This window comes from Ornithodoros turicata, unplaced genomic scaffold (genome assembly GCF_037126465.1).
Source record: "Ornithodoros turicata isolate Travis unplaced genomic scaffold, ASM3712646v1 Chromosome62, whole genome shotgun sequence".
Lineage (NCBI taxonomy): Eukaryota > Metazoa > Arthropoda > Arachnida > Ixodida > Argasidae > Ornithodoros > Ornithodoros turicata.
Genome location: NW_026999386.1, coordinates 350771 through 373640, shown reverse-complemented (window position 1 = coordinate 373640; position 22870 = coordinate 350771).

The window sequence follows — 22870 nt, the reverse complement described above, 5'->3', positions numbered from 1 at the left end:
TAGAGTCACTGTACCGGGGGAAGAGTACCGCAACCGCTCCGCGTCGTCTGCTCCGGCAGCCATATTGCTTCCAAGCCTCCGCGGATCGTGTGTTAGGATAGCTGTAGTCAGTGTTACATCGCGCTGATTTCGCGGCTCTGCATAAAAAATTTTGTGACTTCCTGTGGTGGGACTCGGCTAATACTTAATGAAACAGGGCACGAGCGTCACTACAGTATAGTTTGTTATATTCTGTAGCTAACAGACGAATTATGTTGGCGCGTGTTCGCCTCTAAAAGGCATCGTCGAGTCGCGTTTGCGCTCTATAGATGAGTTTTTTTTCTTTTAGTTCACTTGTTTTGTGGACATAAAACTATAGTGCTCGTGTGTGCAGCTTCAGGTTGACATAAATAACCTCCACCAGTTTTATTCTCATCTCTTTGCAATTAAATTTCTATTTCACACGTTCAATGGCTATGTGAATGCCAACGTTTTTTCACGCGCATGTAAAGTGCTGTGGGTTGTTCTTCCAATCCCCCGCTCCAACGCAAGCAGTTGATCTTCCATGAGGAGTAGACCGTGAGCTTCAAGTCACTACATTCCGTCTCAGCCTTTGCTCGTTTCTTTTAAGACTGCGACCTCGTCGAGGGGACCATCACATGACATGTCTGCAGGTTTTTCCTGTGCATATTCCTCGATGCTCTGGTCACAGAAATTTTTTGTGACGGTGTTGTCTTCCCCTGCAAAGTTGATTCACTCACAATTACAGCTCAATATTCAGGAATAGTTTTCATAAGTTTCAATAGTTCTCATAGTGCATATCTACATATATTTCGACGCATTACCATCCTCCACTGCCCCTTGATCTTACACTATGTTGTCATCAACTTCAGTGTGCAAGTCTTTTAGTGACTCCTCGGAGAACTCTGCGTGCGAAGAACGGGGGATAGGAGCCTTCCTCAGCCTCGTAGGTGTCCGGTATGCAAAACTGCTTGGGACTGCCGTCCACTTCAACTTCTTTCGAATCTCCTTGTCCTCGAAGTCGTCGCGTGTGAAGTGGTCCTGATAGTGGCGTTTTGTTAGCACCGCAGGACAGGGAACGCAATGGGAAGATCCAACAAGCACTACTTTGATACGCCCGGCTGTTCTTCGCACAGTTGAACTGTTATTCAATACTGTGTGCAAAGGTTCTGCAATGAAAAATAAACACGCCACGAAATTTGCCTCGCTCAAACGTATGTTATTCGTAGGCGCGAAGTTCTTCCGGCAGGTTCTGTGCCGATCTACTCGTCTCGTCACTTTTGCCCGTCGGAATGCAGAAAAATGCTTTCCCTGACTTTGTCCCGTTGCAGCACAACATCCAGACATGGTTGTTCGTAGTTCCTCGGCTCTCTGAGATCCATTTCACGTACAAAAAAAAAAACAAGAGTGGCACACGAACATACGCGCACATGCGTCCCAGCTATTGCGTTCCCCGATGACCCGGCGGGAGGTTGGAAGCAAAGAGGAGGAAAACGCACCACGTGACGCGCCTCGGCGAATGAGCAAGGCGGCGGCACGGCTCTGAGCGGCGCCAGAGCCATTTATAGGGAGAGTTTGGCCATTCTCTGATCTTTTGCCGCCTCGTGGGTGGAGCCTATTTTGACGTCAGAGTCGTCGTTGCGCCGCCCAAAAAGCCTGAATCCAAGCAGAATTCGCTTATCAGCCATCTGGTGCTCGCCATATTGATGCTGTCCGTCAGCTTTGTTGTCGCAATGAATGCAATCTACAGGAATAACCGGCGTATGACCCACTACCGCCTGTGATAAGGGAGGCTTTGTTGCCAAACTGAAAGAGTTCAAGGACGAAGGGCTTCCGAAGGACAATGTACGCACTTGTCTTCCCTCCTAGCATGGTAAACAACGATCAGCATCAATATGGCGTCAGCGACCGGCTGACAACGGGACAACAATAGAGCATGGCGAGGGAGGTGGCTTAGCCGTGACGTCACATGACGCGCTTCAAGTTAGGCTCCTCCTAATGGCCAAACTCTCCCTATAAACGGCTCTGAGCGGCGCGTCGGCTGAGTGCCATCTGGAGGCAGAGGTTCGAACGTAGACGGGGACGTGCTTTTGGCGATGCTATATCCACTGGGTCGTTCCATCCACCACGGCCCTGAGTTGGCCCGTGAGATGGCGCTGCTCGATCTGTGTAAACCTAGGGACGCGCGTTCCTTGGGACCGCGAAAATGGTCGGCGATAAGTACTGAGTCATGATCCCATTTCTGTCTCTCTCTCTTTTTTTCTTCTTCTTTTTCTGTTTTCGTGGAATGAATTGACGGATTTTGACGGCTCCTGTGTTCGCTTGTTTTTGCTTTTAATAAACGTTTCATGATCGGCGTCCTTGATGATGCCCGCGTTTGTTTGTTTTATTAAATATATGAAACACGCGTTGTTAGAGTGATCTTGATAAGACGTCCGCGGAATCGTTGCGTCCGTGTTTGGGTGATAGTAGGGCGTTCTTTGGCGTGTGTGTGTGTGCCTTCCCTTTTATTGAGCGTGTCATGCGATTCGTGTGCGATGCGCTGTGGACCGGGACACGGCCGGTGAGAGGTATACCCCTTTCTGTTTCTTTGTCGTTTCGCGGGACAATGCGTCATTATGGACTGTTTCCCTCTACGTTTTTTTTTCCTCTGTTTCATACCCCCTTTTTGTCTTCACTGCGCCATGCGACACGTGTTGTTACGAAAGGAATTTGATGAGATGCCATGCCCGTGCCGTTTTTGTGTGTATGTTTAGATAATGCCGACAGAAGGCTCTGGTTTTTTTTTCCCCCTTTTACTGAACATGATGCCACACATGTTGTTACAGAAGTACTTTGACGAGACTCCCAGGCCGTTTTTGTGCGTATGTTTGGTAATGGTGGCTAATGACGAAAGAAGACTACTTTTTTGGTGGTTTCTTTCATTAAACTTTTGGTGGCATCGTACCGCTGTCAATCGACTGGGCGCGCATCATCTTTCTATGTGAAACCAGGAGACGCATGCAATTGACCACAGCAGGCTGCGAAATTAATGCACATGACATTTATTGCAAGGGACTGCATGGACAGGCTTTTGCTGGCGATGACAACAGTACATGTGGTCAAGGGCGGTCCTCTGAAACCCGTGCCGTAATGCCTCGGTAGTGGAGTACACTGTTGTTTTTATATGCTGTAGCATATCATGATGCGTGCTCATGCAAAATGACATCCGACTGCCACTTTATAGGATTAATGGTTCCGAGACATTTCATCGAACGTCGTTTGGTCGAAAGCCGTTTGATCGAACGCGGGACATTTGGTCGAAAGCCATATGATCGAACGCCGTTTGATCGAAACGGCAGCGGTCGTTTGATCGATTTTTTTTAATTGGTTCGCTTGTAGCGTTGATGTAACAAAAAACATGAAGAAAAACAAAATAAAGCGTCAGTCCTAGATGCTGTTATCCTAAGGAATATTTAACTCTGTGTAATACGCTTGCCCATAAACACATTCCTCATCCTAACACACTTCTTCGCATCCATAAAGCGGTGCAAGGGCCTGGGTTGTTCACCCTCTCCCGTTCGACAACTTGATAGGTTTTTCCTCTCTGACAGATAGTGACTAAAAATGGCATACATGCCTTTCACCCCTAGTCCCCCAACACTTTGTCAAATAATAAACAACTTTGACAAATAAATAAATAAATGACATTCTTGAATGGTTTATTCGCGTCGAACGTGGACAAATTTTAACAATGTATTATTAATGTTTGTAGTCAATAACTGACATTGTATAGGAGAAAGAAGTTTTAGTTTATTTACTTTGCGCCTATGTGCAAGTGAATCTAAATTTGGTTCTTGCAACATACATGGAACCGAAGAAGTTCCTCGAAACCCAGATAATATAAGCCGGGGAGCTGATCTTCGTACTTTGTCTACTTTTTCCTTCTTCTTCTTTTTCTTTTTTATTGCGTGCATGTGTAGGGATCCCAGACTGCAGATGCATACTCTAACCAAGGTTGAACTAAGGTTTTATATGGCTGTTAATTTAATGTCATTATTTTGTACCATGACGAAACTTCCTTCTTAGCATCCACAGACTTCGAGTGGCTTTCGCGCACATATGGCTATCCCATTTCAGATGGTTCCCTTTAAATTTGTCGCCAGCAATGAAAAGGGTGCCCAGAAGAGGCACAGACTATCGGCTGCTCGCAACCTGAGGCCATTTGCTTCAATATGTGGACGGATATCAATATACGGACACCGGAGTGGTTATAGGAATGGCCCGATATGGATCACGCGTCGCATGCCGATATCCCGTAAGCCGAACCCCCCAACCGTTTTATAACCACCGGCTTAGCGCCGATATCACGATGTTGGAAATCAGTGCTTTGTCGGCGGATAAGTGAGTGACAAAGGACGAAGCATCAGAGATAAAACGTGAAATTTACTTCAGTTAACTTCCCCGCGCGCCAACAGCTTTGAGATCATGTATCAGCGTCAGCCTTTGCTACATTCAGGATATAATTGCGCGATTGTTGCGAATATTTGCATTGGTGCAATTGCGAAGAACTGCAGAACACGCCTTCGCCAAGAATCTAAAGTGCCGATAAACTGATTCTAACATGACCTGACGTCTAAAATGCCAGCAGCCTAATTCTAAACTGACCTAACTGTAGTATATAGTATAATAGTATAATATAATAGTGCATATAGTAAGTATATAGTAATAGTATAATATAATAGTGCATATAGTAATAGTATAATATAATAGTGCATATAGTAAGTATATAGTAATAGTATAATATAATAGTGCATATCCCTCTTGTATCATGAAGCGTAGCAATGTATATATCACTCCTCATAGCCTCATAGATTGTAAATAGAGGCGCTGTCCATATACTGACCGTTCCACGTCGTATTAAATTTTCCTACAACAGTAAACATCTAAAATGGTGGCAAATTGATTCTAACGGTGAGCAGTTGTCCGACGGGCAATTGTCTGGTGAGCAACTGTCCGGAGGGGTTCCATGAAACTGCATTCGATAAAATGGCATCGATGAAACGTCGTTCGACGAACCGGCGTTCGATGAAATGGGCGGACACCCGATATGCTTGCATTGCTTTTCTCAGTGCGCCGTGGTACGCAAGAGGCAAATAGGCGCATCCCAAACTAACGAAATCATAACAGACATCAGTCCAGCGTCCTTACGGTCCAGTACGTACATCAAGTGTACTACAGGAACTCACGGCGACAGGACATCGGAGGGAGTTATAAAGTTTGAGATAGGACGAGCTTAAAAAGAACACAACTAGGCACGTGCTATACTCGAGCATACAATGGAACCAAGAATTCGTTCTATTTTTTTTCTTTTAAGCCGTTCTGACCTCTTATCTTTGCACAACGAACTTTTTGTCACTGAACTTTGTGTTGTGAAGTCCGTCTTTGGGTCGCTCAGTGAATGCGGATTATTCCCCTACAAGGAGAAAAGAGGGGTCAAAACGCCGGTAGGTGGTTTACGCGGAACCGGCGCCTTCTTTGTTTCAGTATCTCTTCAGCTTCTAGACCTTGGCAGCGTAGCGAATTGTAGTCCATCGTTTCCGGTCTGAACTGGTGACTTGCAATGGCGTATGTGCCCGCAATGTCCTTGAACATTCCGTCCCACACAGTCGAAAGAAAGGAATGTCAGGGTATTAGGTAACGTATTACACAGAGTTAAATATTCCTTAAGATAACAGCATCTAGGACTGACGCTTTATTTTGTTTTTCTTCTTGTTTTTTGTTACATCAACGCTACAAGCGAACCAATAAAAAAATCGATCAAACGACCGCTGCCGTTTCGATCAAATGACTTTCGACCAAATGTCCCGCGTTCGATCAAACGGCTTTCGACCAAACGACGTTCGATGAAATGTCTCGGAACCATTAATCCTATAAAGTGGCAGTCGGATGTCATTTTGCATGAGCACGCATCATGATATGCTACAGCATATAAAAACAACAGTGTACTCCACTACCGAGGCATTACGGCACGGGTTTCAGAGGACCGCCCTTGACCACATGTACTGTTGTCATCGCCAACAAAAGCCTGTCCATGCAGTTCCTTGCAATAAATGTCATGTGCATTAATTTCGCAGCCTGCTGTGGTCAGTTGCATGCGTCTCCTGGTTTCACATAGAAAGATGATGCGCGCCCAGTCGATTGACAGCGGTACTGTGCCACCAAAAGTTTAATGAAAGAAACCATCAAAAAAGTAGTCTTCTTTGGTCATTAGCCAGCATTACCAAACATACGCACAAAAACGGCCTGGGCGTCTCGTCAAAGTCCTTCTGTAACAACATGTGTGGCATCATGTTCAGTAAAAGGGGGAAAAGAACCAGAGTCTTCTGTCGGCATTATCTAAACATACGCACAAGAACGGCACGGGCATGGCATCTCATCAAATTCCTTTCGTAACACCACGTGTCACATGACGCAGTGAAGACAAAAAGGGGGTATGAAACAGCAAAGAAAAAAAAACGCAGAGGGAAACAGTTTATAATGACGCATTGTCCCGCGAAACGACAAAGAAACAAAAACGGGGTATACCTCTCACCGGCCGTATCCCGGTCCACAGCGCATCGCACACGAATCGTATGACATGCTCAATAAAAGGGAAGGCACACACGCACACGCCAAAGAACGCCCTACTATCACCCAAACACGGGCGCAACGATTCCGCGGACGTCTTATCAAGAGCACTCTAACAACGCGTGTTCCATATATTTAATAAAACAAACAAACGCGGGCATCATCAAGGACGCCGCAAACGCGCCATTCGAAGTCCGCGCCTAACAGGCAATAAATCAAGCCATCATAAAACGTTCGTTAAAAGCAAAATCAAACAAACAAACGCGAGCATCGCTCAAGGACGCATATCATAAAACGTTTAAAAGCAAAAACAAGCCATCATAAAACGTTCATTAAAAGCAAAAACAAACAAACAAACGCGGGCATCGCTCAAGGACGCCGATCATGAAACGTTTATTAAAAGCAAAAACAAGCGAACACAGGAGCCGTCAAAATCCGTCAATTCATTCCACGAAAACAGAAAACGAAGAAGAAAAAAAAGAGAGAGACAGAAATGGGATCATGACTCAGTACTTATCGCCGACCATTTTCGCGGTCCCAAGGAACGCGCGTCCCTAGGTTCACACCACTGATCTCGATTGTAAAAGGCTGGATCGCGGATGGGAGCGCGAGCGTGAAGAAACCGGCTGCCATATTACTGTACCCACAACAGTCGCCGCAGCGATCATGGCAACTTCTTGCAATTACGGTCGTACCAACCGTACTGGCAAAGATACAGGGCCTAAATTTCTACAGGTGAGTAATTCTTTATCAAGGAATAAATAGGCGTCCATTCTGTATATTTATTTGACCATTATGAAGTGTTTTTTCGCTCAAAACGAGCACTGGATGCAGGTTGCTTGATCGCTCTTCTGAGGTTCAATCGAGCACACTCGCATTTTACCTGGAGGCAAATACAGTGTGAGTGCATAATATGCTTGAAAGAACACGTTACACTACACTGATAGTGGTGTCATCAATATGTGCGAGCACTCGAGCGCTTTCCTGCATGCATTGCTAGCACGGTACACTGTGTTCTCTACGGAAGCAAGTGCACAGTCATTTCTTTGAATCACTTTCGCGCACAAGTTCAGTATTACGACATAATGAGAACAAGAGAGTCAATCTTTTTCATGTATTGGTATTGTTTTGTGCCTTGGGTTGATTTGTGACAAAGAATCCTACGTAACGGTGGTGTGGTGTGACTTGGATACCGCCTTTGTGTCTGAGCTATGTTATCAGCTTGTTGCGATAATAATTTGTAGCTTGTCATGTTATTTGTAGCAGTGTTTAAGGCAAAAGTCGTCTCTCAATACAAGTTTCCTCACGGGGGCTACCCAGAGGATCGTCTGTGTCATTTAGCATCATCTGTGTCATCGTCTGACGCGATCGAGCTTACAGATAAGTATCATGTTCCTCATTCATGGGTTCCTACTTTACGGGGAGGAACCACCTCAATGCACGCGCTGTGATGAGCCTCTCTCAATTTTGCACATTCTCTTTACATGTTCACATCACGGAACACATCACTTCAGAGAGTTTTATATACACCTTCGCCCAGCATTGTGTCTTGGTGATGAAGCTACAATTATTTTTAGACCAGCGTTTAAACGTTGAAATTTTTAAAAGATATCGGATTGTAAACCCTGTTTTAAACTGATGTTTTAAACATTTATGCAATGCTTTTACTAACCAACATATTTATTTTTAACTAGTTGCATCCTAACCAATGTTCTCTCCTTCAAAGCTGCCTCGACATACTCAAGAAATGGGTGCAAAACCTGAGCAGTGCCCACCAACTTCGATCACCTCCAAAAAGTAAAAGCATATGTGTCACATGAGATTTTTAAAGGTATTCATAGTATATAATACCTTGTATTAACTGTTGTAGATCTAACCCACCTCTACAGTATACACCCTCAGGAATTAAAACTTGTTGGGGAACTGTGATCATTGTTTCAGTTACTAGGCATGCACATATATGCTATAAGAAAAAAATTATTTCTTGAGAATGCACTACGGTTGATCACACTCATGCAGCTGTAGGTTTACCTTCGGCCTCTTGAAACTCTCTGTAGTTGCCTTAGGTGCAGGAGCAGTGTCCTCCAGCATGTCAACTACTTGCAAAAATATTGACGTATTTAAGATTATGACAGAGTTTGAAGGATTTCAATTCAGGAAATTTGCAGTGGCAGGGCCTGCCAGAGTGAAACCTACTCAATATTGTAGGGTGTCGAAGTGGCGGTTCCTTCAGGACAGGAATATCTTAGATGGGAGCAAAAAGCTTGAAATTAGCAACGTGTTGTTTGCATTAAGCAATTTGTAATACACTGAACACATAGGCAGCAAAAAAAAAAAAAAAATACATACATTCAGCATGTATGAAAATTGGGTGCAACAAATTTACATAGTGTACCTGTACATTGTCATTCCTGAGATATATATTGTCAGTGCAGGGAGGTCACAAAACAATAAACGTATTGTTTTGTCACCTCCCTGCACAATCATTGTGTCTTGAAATGCATATATGCAAGAATAAATGTTGAACTTGAAAAATGTATATTCTCTTTATTCATAGAGCATAACATAACTTATCTTCTTTACAAAAGCATATCGTGTTACATCTTTGTCACGCAGAATGCACAACCAAGAAAGTCAGCTTCCACTAAACATCACGTTTGACATGATTCAGTTGATATCATTTCATAGACAGGGTACACCAGTGCTCCAGTTTCAAGCTCCAAATCGTCATGTTGCAGTTTGGAAACCGTACATGTGTAGTGCAAGAGAGCCCTCGCACATTAAGATGTGAGTCACTGTTAATGCAAAGTGACTTCTATGAGAGAGACTGACGCTGAAGAAAAGTGTGCAAACTGCGGAAAGTGTCATAGAAGATCTTCAAAAATCGTGCCTGGTTTCACTGCAGTGCTACCACACTCCCTTTTAGATGACGATGATAATGATTAGAGTTTCAGATGTGCAGCTGCATTTTTTGCAACGTGCTCCACATAACAATTGGATGGCAGGCCCCCGTCCCTACGCAGCTTTGTTCACGCTGCAGCTCTATTCAGCAAAAGCATGTGAGTACGTGAGAAGGACATTCAATTTCACCTGCAAATAATCAGAGCAAATGAAGGAAGAAACACACAAAAACAGAAGTGCTGTACTTCAAAAGGAGATAAGTCTTGTGTCTCAAGGAGGTGTTACCACTTACTTAGTAACTTGATTAAGTTTACATCAATACCTAGATTAACTGGCCTAAGCGTGATCTAATTGCGTGAAGTAATTGATTGGGATGCTTCGGTGTGTTCATATTTGCGAGGCATTACGTCAAAGACACCACTGTCGTTCACTAAAAGACCCTTTCTTGCTTGATATAAATCACACTAAACGCATACGCCTGTCTAAAACAACGGCTGTGATTCTACGGGCGATTTCTTTCTACCATGCGGGTATATCCTTTCGGTTAGGCCTCATATCCTCCAAATGCTCATTTCTACCGACGTCCCAAACCAACCAAAAGCTCATTTCATCCAAAAAAATGTTCGGAGGTTCTGGGCTTTCGGTTGACCTGGGCACGCGGGTGGCAGTGACCCATATCCCCCAAAAGCTCTTTTCATCCGAGCGCCCAGAACCACCGAAAGCGGGATACTTGAAAGGACACGATTCCTCTGTTTGTCAGGGAGAGGAGGAAGGCTGAGCGGTTTTTGGGTGTGCGGGAATCCAATCCTGCAACTGAGTCAGAAGTGAAGTTTGCAAAGGAAAGGTATTATTGATGTCGATCGCGTACAAGAAATGATCCGATCCGAACAGAGAGATATTTTCCATGTGAGTGACAGAGCTCCAAGCACTGTGTAGGTCATCAGAGTGGAAAGCAAATATAGTAACAAAGCGCCCACTTCACAGGTCTCGAAGAAGGTTACAAAAAGGACCTCCTCCTTTACTTTTCTTTTACGCGTTCTTTTAATACAGTTCAGACGTTCAGAAAACACGCTATTAACCGGCTGAAACAACCCCTAGAAAAAGCTTGCAAACAGTATGAATGCATGAAACCAACATAGCGTCTGAACTGTCGATCTCCTCTGAAGGCGCTTGAGGTTTGTTTGTTTTCCGCCGTCCCGCTAAACGTTCCAGTCACAGAACATACCACTCCCACCATGCTCTTTTTCCGTGAATCATGACGCGAACTTCCATGACCTTCCGAAGATAGTGCTTCTCCCGTCAGCAACGTGCATACCAATAAAATTCATTTTCGGGATTCTCTCCGTTCAGATCACTTCTTGAACGCGATCTCATTTGTACACACCGAGTGTCGTGTCGTTTCTATCCAACTACGATCAAGCTTCTTTAATGTAGATCTCGTGTATCAGCTCTCATATTTATATTAGTCATATATGTTACATCTCTAAGGATAATTATTAGTAAGCAGGGGAACAAAGGAAGCTGTGCAAATCAACGAACCGCATACCTCATGCTACAGAACATTTCGAGCACCGGATGAGCAGCAGTCAGGAATCCACGTGACCCTCTCTGGCTAGTTGAAGGAAGTACAGCTCGAAGCAGAGTTAACTGGAACGCCACTTCGACCGCTGAATCGGGAAGAGAATCACCCTAGCAGCGCTTAGGAGAAATAAAGGGAAATAATGTTTCCACTGTCCTACTTATGGTGAATTGTGGTGGTCATTTAATTACAACACTGCCTGGCGCTCGGAAATTGCTAGGTCGGCTCCGGAGCTGGATCATTTGACAGTTGCCACCCGAACATGAGTGCCAGGGATCTGGCGGTTTTAGGATCAGGATCAGGCTCGTCTCATCCCTTTTGAATCAGGGCAGAGTTCGTACACTTGGATCACGCTAGGGCCATCGCGGTCGCCTGTCTTCGGGTTCCGTCGTCTGCTAAATCACGTGAACTTCGACGTGCGGTCCAATGAGAGCACTCGCCACCGCTGCAGTGCGGATTTGACGACACCGGATATAGTTGGGCAACCCGCTGCTCGATCGTTTCGAGACCGGATGAAAAAAGTAATAGCTGGGAAATTCCGGGCGCACGGAAAGTGCCACGCGAACATGCAAGATTGCTTGACTGCTTGGGATCTGGCAAAAAAAAAAAAAAAAGAAGAAGAAAAAGAAAAGAAAAGTTGCCACCAAATGATCACCACTCGCCATGATGCTGCGAGGGTGTCCGCCTTGGCATGAGTTGTTGACTCGGCATTACTCTCACCGGTGGTTATCATCGCGATGTTTGTTTGGGTTTGAGACGATTATGTAAAGGTGTATGCTGGCCGATGTCACACGGATACGATGCTGTTATCTCACTGATACGCGCAAAGGTGGACAGCAACTCCAAAAAATTTTCCACTAGACCCCGTGCATCCTCATTTGTTTTATCACAAATCTGAAAATACCCCACTGAGCGAACGCGACCACTTTCGCGTGTATCAATGAGATAAAGGCATCGTATCCGTGCGATATCAGCCGGCATACACCTTCACATAATCGCCGCAAACACAAACAAACATCGCGACGATAACCGCAGCTAAGGGCAATGCCGAGTCAATACTCATGGCAAGGCTTACACCTCCACAGCAACACAACCATAGTGGGACAGTCGAACACTATTTGCTTTTATTTCTCGTAAGAGCCGCTAGGGTTGCTCTCTCCCCGAGTTTAGCTCCGCCAGTCGAAGTGGCGTTCCAGTTAACTCTGCCTCGAGATGTACATCGGATTCCCGCATACTTGGGAACCGCTCACCCTTCCTCCTCTCCCTGTTAAACGGTGGGCGCGAGTCCTTTGAAGTGTCCCGCTTTCGGTGGTTCTGGGCGCTTGGATGAAAAGATCACTTGGGGGATATGGGTCACTGCCACCCGCATGCCCAGATCAACCGAAAGCCCAGAACCTCCGAATATTTTTTTGGAGGAAATGAGCTTTTGGTTGAATAGGCGATTTCAGATATTGCCCTTGTGCTCCGCACGGGGGCCCTCCGTCGCCCAAGTCACGCGCAGCGCGCAATGCGTCGTGGGAAATGGTTTACATTCGTTCTCGTCTGCCTGTTGCTCGAAGGTGCGGGAGGTGAAGGAGAGAGAAAACCGAAACCGTTTGCGCTCTTCTTCTTTTCTCCGACTCATGAAAACTAAATCCCAAGGTGCAGCGGGGCTTTCGCAACACGGCGCTCTCTGGTGGGCCATCCATGCAATTTCTGAAATCGTCTATTGGGACGTCGGTGGAAATGGGCGTTTGGAGGATATGATCTGCTACCTATCCTTTCAGGGACCGTTCTTTGTGGAACAATTTTTGTCCAGAACGCAGCACGGGAGATTATATACATGGTTGTTGTTAATCTCACATCGTTTCTTATTGGATGCGTATACGAAGAGGGGAGTCAAGTCCTGTAGATCACATAAACAAAATACAGAAGCCGACACTGAAGATTTTTGTTTAAATTTAATTTGTACAAGCTTTCGCGTGGAGGTCCACGCTTCCTCAGGTACCTGAGGAAGCGTGAAGCGTACCTGAGGAAGCGTGGACCTCCACGCGAAAGCTTGTACAAATTAAATTTAAACAAAAATCTTCAGTGTCGGCTTCTGTATTTTGTTTATCGTTTCTTATTGAAATATTGGCTGGGAAACGTGCTGTAGTACAATCCCCAGCGCTGCACTGCAGTGACGGTTTAGTTTCGGAATGCAAAACATAACGTAATTAAGAATCGAACGGCAGGGCACCTGTGAAACACGGTTGTGCCTCATATGCACCAAATGCTCATAACCTCCAAACGCTCAAAACCTCCAAACGCTCATATGCACCGAAAACAGTTGGTGGTTTTGAGCGTTTGGTGGAAATGAGCAGGAGGGGAGAACCTGCTCATAAGCACCAAACGTCCAGAACATCCGAATGCTCATATGCACCGAAAGGCGGGCGACCACAAAGGCAAGGTCTTCCTCTCCCGCATTTGGAACAAGGTCATAGGGTGAGAAAGGTGGAATGAATGGCGATTACCAAGGCCGCTTAATGTGTCAGTTTGAAGTTTATGTAACAGCTTGGTCCTGCTTGTATGTAGCCAGAACGAATAGCGCCTTCTCGTCTATGGATTTCAATTTGAGCTTTATTTTCATAGACATAGAGGCAGCCTAGGACAAAAGACTTGATTCTAGATCGAAAGGCACTCGGCTCCCAGCGCTGTAGCAACAAAGAGCGTGGTCCCCTCCGAACATATGTCCGGGTTCACTTACAGTGCAGAAGCTGGAATACGATATTTATATAGGGTTTATATTATGCATACATAGGCCTGCAGTGAACATTTGCGCAAAACCCCTCTTTCGAGCCTTGTTCTTCGCAAGTTGGTTAATCAATGCGTCATAGTCCAGAGATATGATAATCATGTTTTCGGTTGACTACGAACTCAGAAAGCCTGACATCTCTTATGGTTAATGAGCGCAGGATATTCTTGATCGGTCAGTTTCATTGTGCTGAGACTTCTTTCAGCATCAGCGACAGTAACTTGTGTGGTCAGAAAATAGAATGCTGACGCAAATGCAAGGATTCAGATATATCTCCTGGAGGTAGGGTTGCCACCAGGCCGGTATTATACCGGCAGGGCCGGTTATTTGCTCGCTCTGCCGGTTGCCGGTACGAAGGTGATACCGGCAGCCTTTTGCCGGTATTTGTGGCTCAACACCTTTCATAGGGGTTTTTACGGGGTTTTCCTTTCAACATTCCGCTACAGCTTGAATAAATCTGGAGAACAGACCCAACTCCGTAGTCACCAGTCGTTTTCTTAGTTATTCATTATTATTATCATTGTTGTCTTGAGCGAGTACGCTCGTTCTTTCTTTCTCTCTCTCTGTATACTCTCCACCCCTCACCCACTTTCCCTTTCCCGCGAACATTTCCTCCTTTCCCTTTATTCCACCTCCTCTCTCTCAGCCGGTATTTTGCACTCCGAAAGGTGGCAACCCTACCTGGAGGCCTTCTTCGTATGTGTACGTTAAAAATTGTTTGGCGTCTCCTTGTTTGGCGTCCTCTCTTTTTCTCAATGACACAAAAGGATATTCCATTATAAGTTCGCTGGCATCGATGTCTATCATTTTTACTTTAAAATTTTTGCTGCGATTCTCCAGTTCAAGTTCCCATTGACACTGCCCCAAGTTGTTAGCGTTTTACAGAAATCCAAACAACTTTTACCACTCCACGAGTTGGTGGACAAAACAGAAGATATGGCCTGATCAGTGAGAATAAGAAAGAACTGAGATTTGAATTTTCGTTCTGCAGAAAGACGACTGTTCCTTTTTATTTATTTATTTATTTTTTCACTTAGGAGAAGGTAGCAGACATTGCAGAATTGCTTCATGATCTTGTCGCGTTGTCTGTACTCCGCGAAATAAAGAGAGGAACAGAAAAAGCACACGCAATTTGTACAATACAAGCGGTGCAGCAAATGGAACCGCCTTTATGTTCCTCATTAAATGGCGTGCAGCATTTATTGTTCATTAAGATTAATGTTCATTTAAAAAAGCATGTCTTCCAATTTCGAACAAATGAGGAGTGCGAATGATAGCACTTGATTGGCTATGATTCGGTTTATCAGATGTCCACAACGACGCTCCTGTATTTTTGGCCGCACGGAACCGCACGGGACCATTTCTTCCGCCACGCAACCAGGGACCAATTTTTCCGGGACGAACTTTTCCGGGACTATTTTTTTCCGAAACTCCATCCAACATGCTCTACACATTCTCGCTCCTATAGTTATTCTACCTTCGGTCTGGAAGATGACTGGCTTGGTTCTTTGGATGATTGGTTCTCAACTCATTTCTGTTTGCCCACCGTTTTAGGCATTCAAGAACAACATAATTTCCTCTTATAAGTAGAACTCTGAAATTTACGTGCCAAAACCATGAAAATAGACAGATATTTCGACCCAAAAAATACCTAAACAGGCAAGAACATGCAAAATACAGAGGTGGGCGTTTGTCCTCACTAGCCTCGCCCTCACCTCAATTTTCTGGGAGAAAATTTTTCCTCACCTCACCTCACCTCAAAAATGTTTTTCGAAATTTTCCTCACCTCACCTCACCTCAAATATCGTGAGGTGAGGGTGAGGTGAGGGTGAGGAAACCCTCATCTTCCCACGCCCTCGTGAGGGTGCCCACCTCTGTGCCAAAACAGACACGTTGTAGCGCATGCCAAAATACTTCTAATGTACGCTTCACGACGCAGACTTTATACTGTGGAACTGTAGCGAATGCTACAGAACCATTCGATGACGCCAGTGCCTGACTGCGACGCTGTGCAGCGTCAATCCTCCTTCCTGCACCGCTAGTTCAAGCTCACTGGGTGTTATCGTTGAACCTCTAACATATATTCAGTTTAATGTTATTTCTTCAGTTTATTTTTACTACTCGTTTTCCCTTGTGTTTACTCGTTTATGTTTACTCGTTGTGTTTACTCGCTATGGAGTAGACGGCGTTCCATGTTGATATCTGTTCATCGGACACATTTTCTCTTAGACGTTTTGTCAACCACACTCTACCTCAGGTAGGCGAATTTAATTCATTGTGATGACGATGAAAGGTCTCGCCGTTGTTGGCCTTACAGAGGTGGGCAACGTCACGACTGACGGCCTGGGGGAATGTGCATCCTGGTCGACTTCTATAGGAACTGTGCCGGCATATGATTTGGTCGAAAGACATTTCATCGAAGATCTAAACGGCAGCGATCGTTTGATCGATTTTTTATTGGTTCACTTCGAGTGTTGAACGCCGGAGTTCTAAATGCCGTTATCCTAAGCAACATTTAACTGCGTGTAACCCGTTTGCTCGTAAACACATTCCTCATGCTAACCCACTTTGTCAAATAATAATTGATTCCAAGTATTAAACATTCTTGGCAAATAAATAAAAAATAAATTAATGACATTTTTCGATTATTTATTCCTCTTGAATGTGGATAAATTTTAACAATGTATTATTGTTTCTGACAATCAACTGACCATTGTATAGGAGAAAGAACAGTTTTAGTTTATTTACTTTTCGCATATGTGCACGTGAATCTAAATTTAGTTCTTGCAACATACATGTAACCGAAGAAGTCCTTCGAAACCTAGACAAGATTAGCAGGGCAGCAGATCTTTGTACTTTCTCTATTTTTTCGGATAGCGTGCATGTGTTGTGACCCAGATTGCAGATGCATACACTAAACGAGGTTGAACTAAGGTTTTATATGCTGTTAATTTAATATCTTTCGTTGTGCCATGGCGAAATTTCCTTCTTAGCATCCACAGACTTCGGGTGGCTTTCGCGCACATATGGCTATCCCGTTTCAGACAGTTCCCTTTAAATATGTCACCAGCAATGAGAAGGGTGCTCAGAAGAAACACAGACTATCGGCTGCTCCCAACCTGGGGCAACTTTCTTCAACATGTGTCCGACTGGTTCGTAAATTACAAACGTCTGCCAGTAACCAGCGGTCTCCCTGAAAAAAAAAAGCTGAAAAGAAAAAGAAATAATAATAATAAAAGTGAAAAAAAGCAGAGTACCCTGATTGCTAGCTCCGTATGCTCGAGTCAAAAGTCACAAAAAAAGAGATGCGGATGACACAGTGCATGCAGTTTTGAACTCCGATCCGTCGATCAACCGGCTCTCGATCAAACGTCATTTGACCAAACGGCGTTCGACCAAATGGGCGGACACTACGGCGTTCAAACACCCATTGACTCACGATAGATAAAAATAAACTTCCATAAAAATTCGTTCTGACTACATACAAGCAGGACCAAGCTGTTACATAAACTTCAAACTGACACATTAAGCGGCCTTGGTAGTCGCCATTCATTCCACCGTTCTCACCCTATGACCTTGTTCCAAATGCGGGAGAGGAAGACCCGGCCTTTGTGGTCTCACGCCTTTCGGTGCATATGAGCATCGGATGTTCTGGACGTTTGGTGCTTATGAGCAGCTTCTCCCCTCCTGCTCATTTCCACCAAACGCTCAAAACCACCAACTTTTTTTCGGTGCATATGAGCGTTTGGAGGTTTTGAGCGTTTGGAGGTTACGAGCATTTGGTGCTTATGAGCTACTACCGTGAAACACTGTTTGGATACATCAGTATACTGGCACCTTACAAAATTGTGTGACGACAAACAACGATCAACGCCTGCAGCGCAATAAATACTCACAATCTCTGTTGCCTCCCATTGTTTTCTATGGGCGCACACAGCGCTTTAGGGCCTCCCACCATGGCGGCCCGAATGCGTGCCTCTCCCCCACGAGCCCCTCTCCCATGCGCCATCCAGCCTTTAAACCCCTTTATACCCTTTATCTACAGAGATCAGTGGTGCCCACTGACATCCATCATGACCTGCACGGCTGTCTCATTCACCCATAGAAATCATAAGGAGAGGCTAGAAGCAAAGGCCTGAGGAGGAAAACGGGAGAGAGCAAAGGAGTTGAACGGAGGGACTTTCCTCCTCAACGGCAAAGCGCGGGCTTCGCCATATTGTAGTAGCCGAAGCCGACCGGAAGTGCCATATGCGCCAGATAACCAATTCAATCCACAAAAAAAACAAAAACAAAAATGGTAGCTGGTGCAGGTACGTATTCGTTTTTGTGCCTCCTGAATATGCTTCTTCAAATATTGTACTCTGCAACGTCATGCTAGCCTTTTGTGCCAGGTCTCGTATATATGACAATGAAAAAAATGGCTAGGAAGCAAGCGAGCTAGTGAAGATGATGCATAATGTAATAACCCCGAGACTAGGGAAGACGAAGGGACAGACAAATTGTTGACAGACACACAGACAATTCGTGTTGTGTCTGTCCCTTCGTGTTCCCTAGTCTCGGGGTTTTTACATTATGCTCGTATATATGTTTCAACCGCAGGTTGTGCTAGCATGACCCACAGACACAGGAAAATGGGAGGCCTTAAAGGGACTGTCTGGAGGCTATCATGCAAAGTTTGTGGGCGTTGTTATAAGATTTCTTATGTTCCCAGGAGCCACTATGCGAAAGCTTTCCTTTGGATTCGGCTCCGGGAATTTTTTATTGAATTTTGAACTTTGGACACTACCCCCGATTGAAAGCCGCACTCTGATCACTGATGACGTCACCGGTGTCGAGTTCCGGTGTCTGCTCCGCCTTGTCTCGGACGCCTGTCGCGCGTCTAGCTGTCGCCTGTCTAGCAGTCGCCAGTGGCATTTCCTACTTTCAGTATTTCAACGTGCCACCTTTTTGCTACTTCGACGTCGCTGAACGCATTTGTGGCAATGGGAGGACACAGGTGTTGTTTTGTTCACTGCAAGAACAACAGAGAGAACACAACAGGAGTATCGTTTTTCGGTTTTCCAAAGTGCGAGCGTCTAAGACAACTATGGATCGCGAAGGTTCGTCGCCCGGGATGGCAGTTCTACAAATCAAGTACCCTCTGTTCCGAACACTTTACCGCGGATTGCTTCGAAGAGTCTGACAGACTTCAGAGGGAGCTCGGCATATCTCGTCCAGGAAAAAGACGGAGCCACACTTTGAGATCTGACGCCGTACCTTCAGTTTTCAGTGATCTCCCCGTTGATATCAACGCACCATCAACTTCGAGCTACGACAACGTAAGTCCCTAACTTTCCTGATCATGTAACTTTGTTCATATATTGTTTGCTCCACTTCTTTTATTGATGCGCAGGAGCAAGGCCGCGGTGCAGTGTCACTTCCTTTTGAAGAGACAAGTGAGTACGGTGAAGGTCAATTTTCTGCTTTGTAAAAATATGAAAATACGTATTGAGCCGCAATATTTGTTATCGGCACATTTCCTCAAATTACGCGCTCACTGCCGAAGTGACACTCATAAGTTTTCCCGTGGCGTAGTCAAGATCGCAGGTGAACTGCATAAGCCGTACGTGGAAATCTGTGCTGTGTTTAATTAGTTCAGTTGACGGAACATAAAGGAAAAATATACAGAAGAGACAAAGCCAGCGTGCACTGATGTGTTTTGTTTCTCTCTTTTTCCAAGGTGTACCGCAACCCTCTCCACCTGCTTCCCCAGAGTCTGGTGTGCATTACTCCGCATCCTCAGGTAGTGACAGAGGTTGCTCAATTTCTGTTGATACTGCATCATTAGGTTTGCAACTTTCCAAAGACCCATTGAACATCTTGGACCGACTACAATACATTTTGCATTCTGGCCGTCAAACGTATAGTGTTCATTTCACCCTTGCATGTTTAACAATTTCTACCCCAAACCCCAAAATGTAACTATAGCTGGGTGTTTGTGTATAAGCGGAATATGCCAAGTAATTATAGTTCTGGAAAAAGTATTTTGCACACTGTCGAACTAGTCACTCGCTTTACAAATGGCTCACTGCAATTCCGTCCCCAAATCATAGGGCCTCGGCATGCAATGAAAGACGCAGCAACCCAGACGGATGAGAGTCACTTTGAGGAAAGCCCCACAATCAAACAACGGAGACCACCTGCACAAGATGCAGCCACTCAGACAGAGCCTATAGAGAATCCGCCTCGTTTGGTCATAGTGGAAGTCCCTGAGCCATCAGATAGTGTCCAAGCTCCCCCTAGATCATCAACACCTGCTGCGGAGCCTCCACCTTTCTCATTGACATTTTCATCACCAGGGCATGATGACACGGCTGATATTGTCAGTTTTGAGGGGGAGCCCAGGTAATTAACGGTGCAGTTATGCAAATTTTGTCAGTACTGTTTCCATTGCACTCATAAAGCCTGACGTTGTTGGGCTTGTCATACTGAATACATATGTTCATCATGATGACTTTTGTGTCACAAAACTAACAAAGGCTATAGAGCGGCAATCCACTGGTAAAACATAAATGTGGTTAATTTTATACATCAGTACATGAGGCCATACTGATGTCTCACTTCCATCTGATATAGGTCAGAGGCTTTGTGTGATGACCCATCATATCAACTGAGCTCAGAGCTAGGCTATGACAGTGATGGAGAGTGAGTGCACATTTTTTTACTCCCCTGTACATTCCCTAACCTTCTGCCACCAACCCTTGGTTTATTGCTTCCCTAACAGGCCAATAGATGTGGTTCATACGCGCCATCTTGTTGATGAGTTGGATGGTGATGGGTAAGTATTACTATACATTGTGGGAGGATGCTCTTTACCTTCACTGTGTGCTTCATTATCTGCTGCAAGAAAGCAGTTAGTACTTACATTCCTTTACAGCAATGGGATTTGCCACCTGACTCCCCACTTGCTGTTATCAATAGAAATGCAGCAGATATGCTGTAATAAACTAGCCAGGGCAGGGAAGCATGGTGTGATACATTTCCTGGAGCCTTGTTTTGTTTACAATGTGGGGTTGTATGCATAGGCCTATCACTTTTGAAGTTTTTCCTGATATTAACATTAAATGTTACTCTCAGGTCCGTAGCACAGCCGTCAACAGTGCCCGACATGTTCATCGTGGCACGCTCCAGCCTCATGGAACTCCTAAAGGTGTGCACCGTGTGCTCATCATCACTCACAAACGTGCAGCTCACAACAATGGGAACGCTTGCAAGAGCCACAATCACTTGCGAGAATGGCCACAAGAACCAGTGGAACAGCCAGCCACTTGTTCATGAGAAACCTGTGGGCAATATCGCAATGTGCTCGGCAATCCTTTTCTCTGGTAGCAGCATCACCAAGTCACTGCGCCTGTTCGACATCATGGGCCTTGCTCATATACACCGGAGTCAGTACTTCCTCTACCAGAAGTGCTATTTATTTCCGGCAATACAAGATGTGAGTTTATGCTGGAAAATTATGTGTGCTTTGTGCTAGGATTACTGCATGTCCTTCGATAACGGTACACAGCACATGTCTGGGCTGAAAAAGTCATTGAACATGTGATGGTGTCTGTGAGCTTGTTCAGGGAGCTAGCTGGCATATCACAGAATTCTCCTGATCAGTCACAGGTCAATGAAAATTATTCTTTTGCCCATTTTGCATACGACCTCTTCAAGAAAAGACATATCTGCTACATATCTCAAGGAAATCCACACTCTAGTGTAGAGCCCTGCGTGGATGACATTTTTTGCATCCGCATCTGACCCGCATCCGCGCACATGTTATCCGATCCGCATCCACTGCGTACACAACCGTTTACATCCACATCCGATCCGCAAAATCCACAAGTTTCGAAGCACACGTAAAAACCGCCGGAAGAATGTTGGTATAATTTCGGATGCCTCCATGGTGTCACGGAAACACTCACGATGACAACCAAAGGTAAACCTTTCAACAAACGCGATATGGAGAGACTTCTAGATCGTGTGGAACACTACCTCGCCGGTGCTCGCTGTCGGCGCGCAATACAAATAAATTGCTAGTGGAAAACTTACAGCATGCGGTATATCCGCATCCGATCTCGTGCATCCGCATCTGACCCGCACACCGCAGAAAGTGATAAATTTTCATCAAAATCTGCTTCCATCCGCGGATGGTGCAGGGCTCTACTCTTGTGGGGACGTAGTGATGCTGTGTTTCTGCGAATACACATTGAGAGAAATAATCTATTATATACTGCGTGTTGTCACCCATAAACTTCTTCAGGTCTGGGATAAAGAACGGGCAGCAGTGCTGGAGAAGCTGGGGGACAGGCCTCTGCACCTTGCTGGAGATGCACGTTGTGATTCTCCTGGGCACACCGCACTGCACGGCACATATACGATAATGGAGACCACAATCAACAGGATTGTACAGTTCGAAGTTGTTAAGGCACGTTTCCTATAGAAGTTTCTTCTTTGTGGATTTCGTAGCCAGTAACATAAACTTGTGAAGTCCATTTGCAGGCAACAACCGTGTCTTCTAGCTACTGCATGGAACAGAGGGGGCTCGAGCTTTGCCTTGACTACTTGACAGCTAAAGGGTTGGTCGTCAGCACACTGGTCACTGACAGACACTCACAGGTGAAAACCTTTCTGAGGGACAAGCACCCGAGTACCAGCCATCGTTTTGATGTGTGGCACGTTGCAAAAGGTTAGATGCTGAGAACACTGTGTATGGAACTGATATTCGATATTACATTATCATCATTGCTGTTGCTATGCAGGCATCAAGAAAAAGATCGCTGCAGCATCACAATCTAAGAAGCACCAAGTTCTTCGACTGTGGTGCGAAAGCATAATCCGCCACCTATATTGGTGTGCGCGCACCAGTGACAGTGGCGATCTTTTGCTTGCTAAGTGGACGACGATCATGCGGCACGTCATCAATGTACACACCCACCCAAATAGCCTGCACCCTGCCTGCTTCCATGGTGATTTGGGCGAAC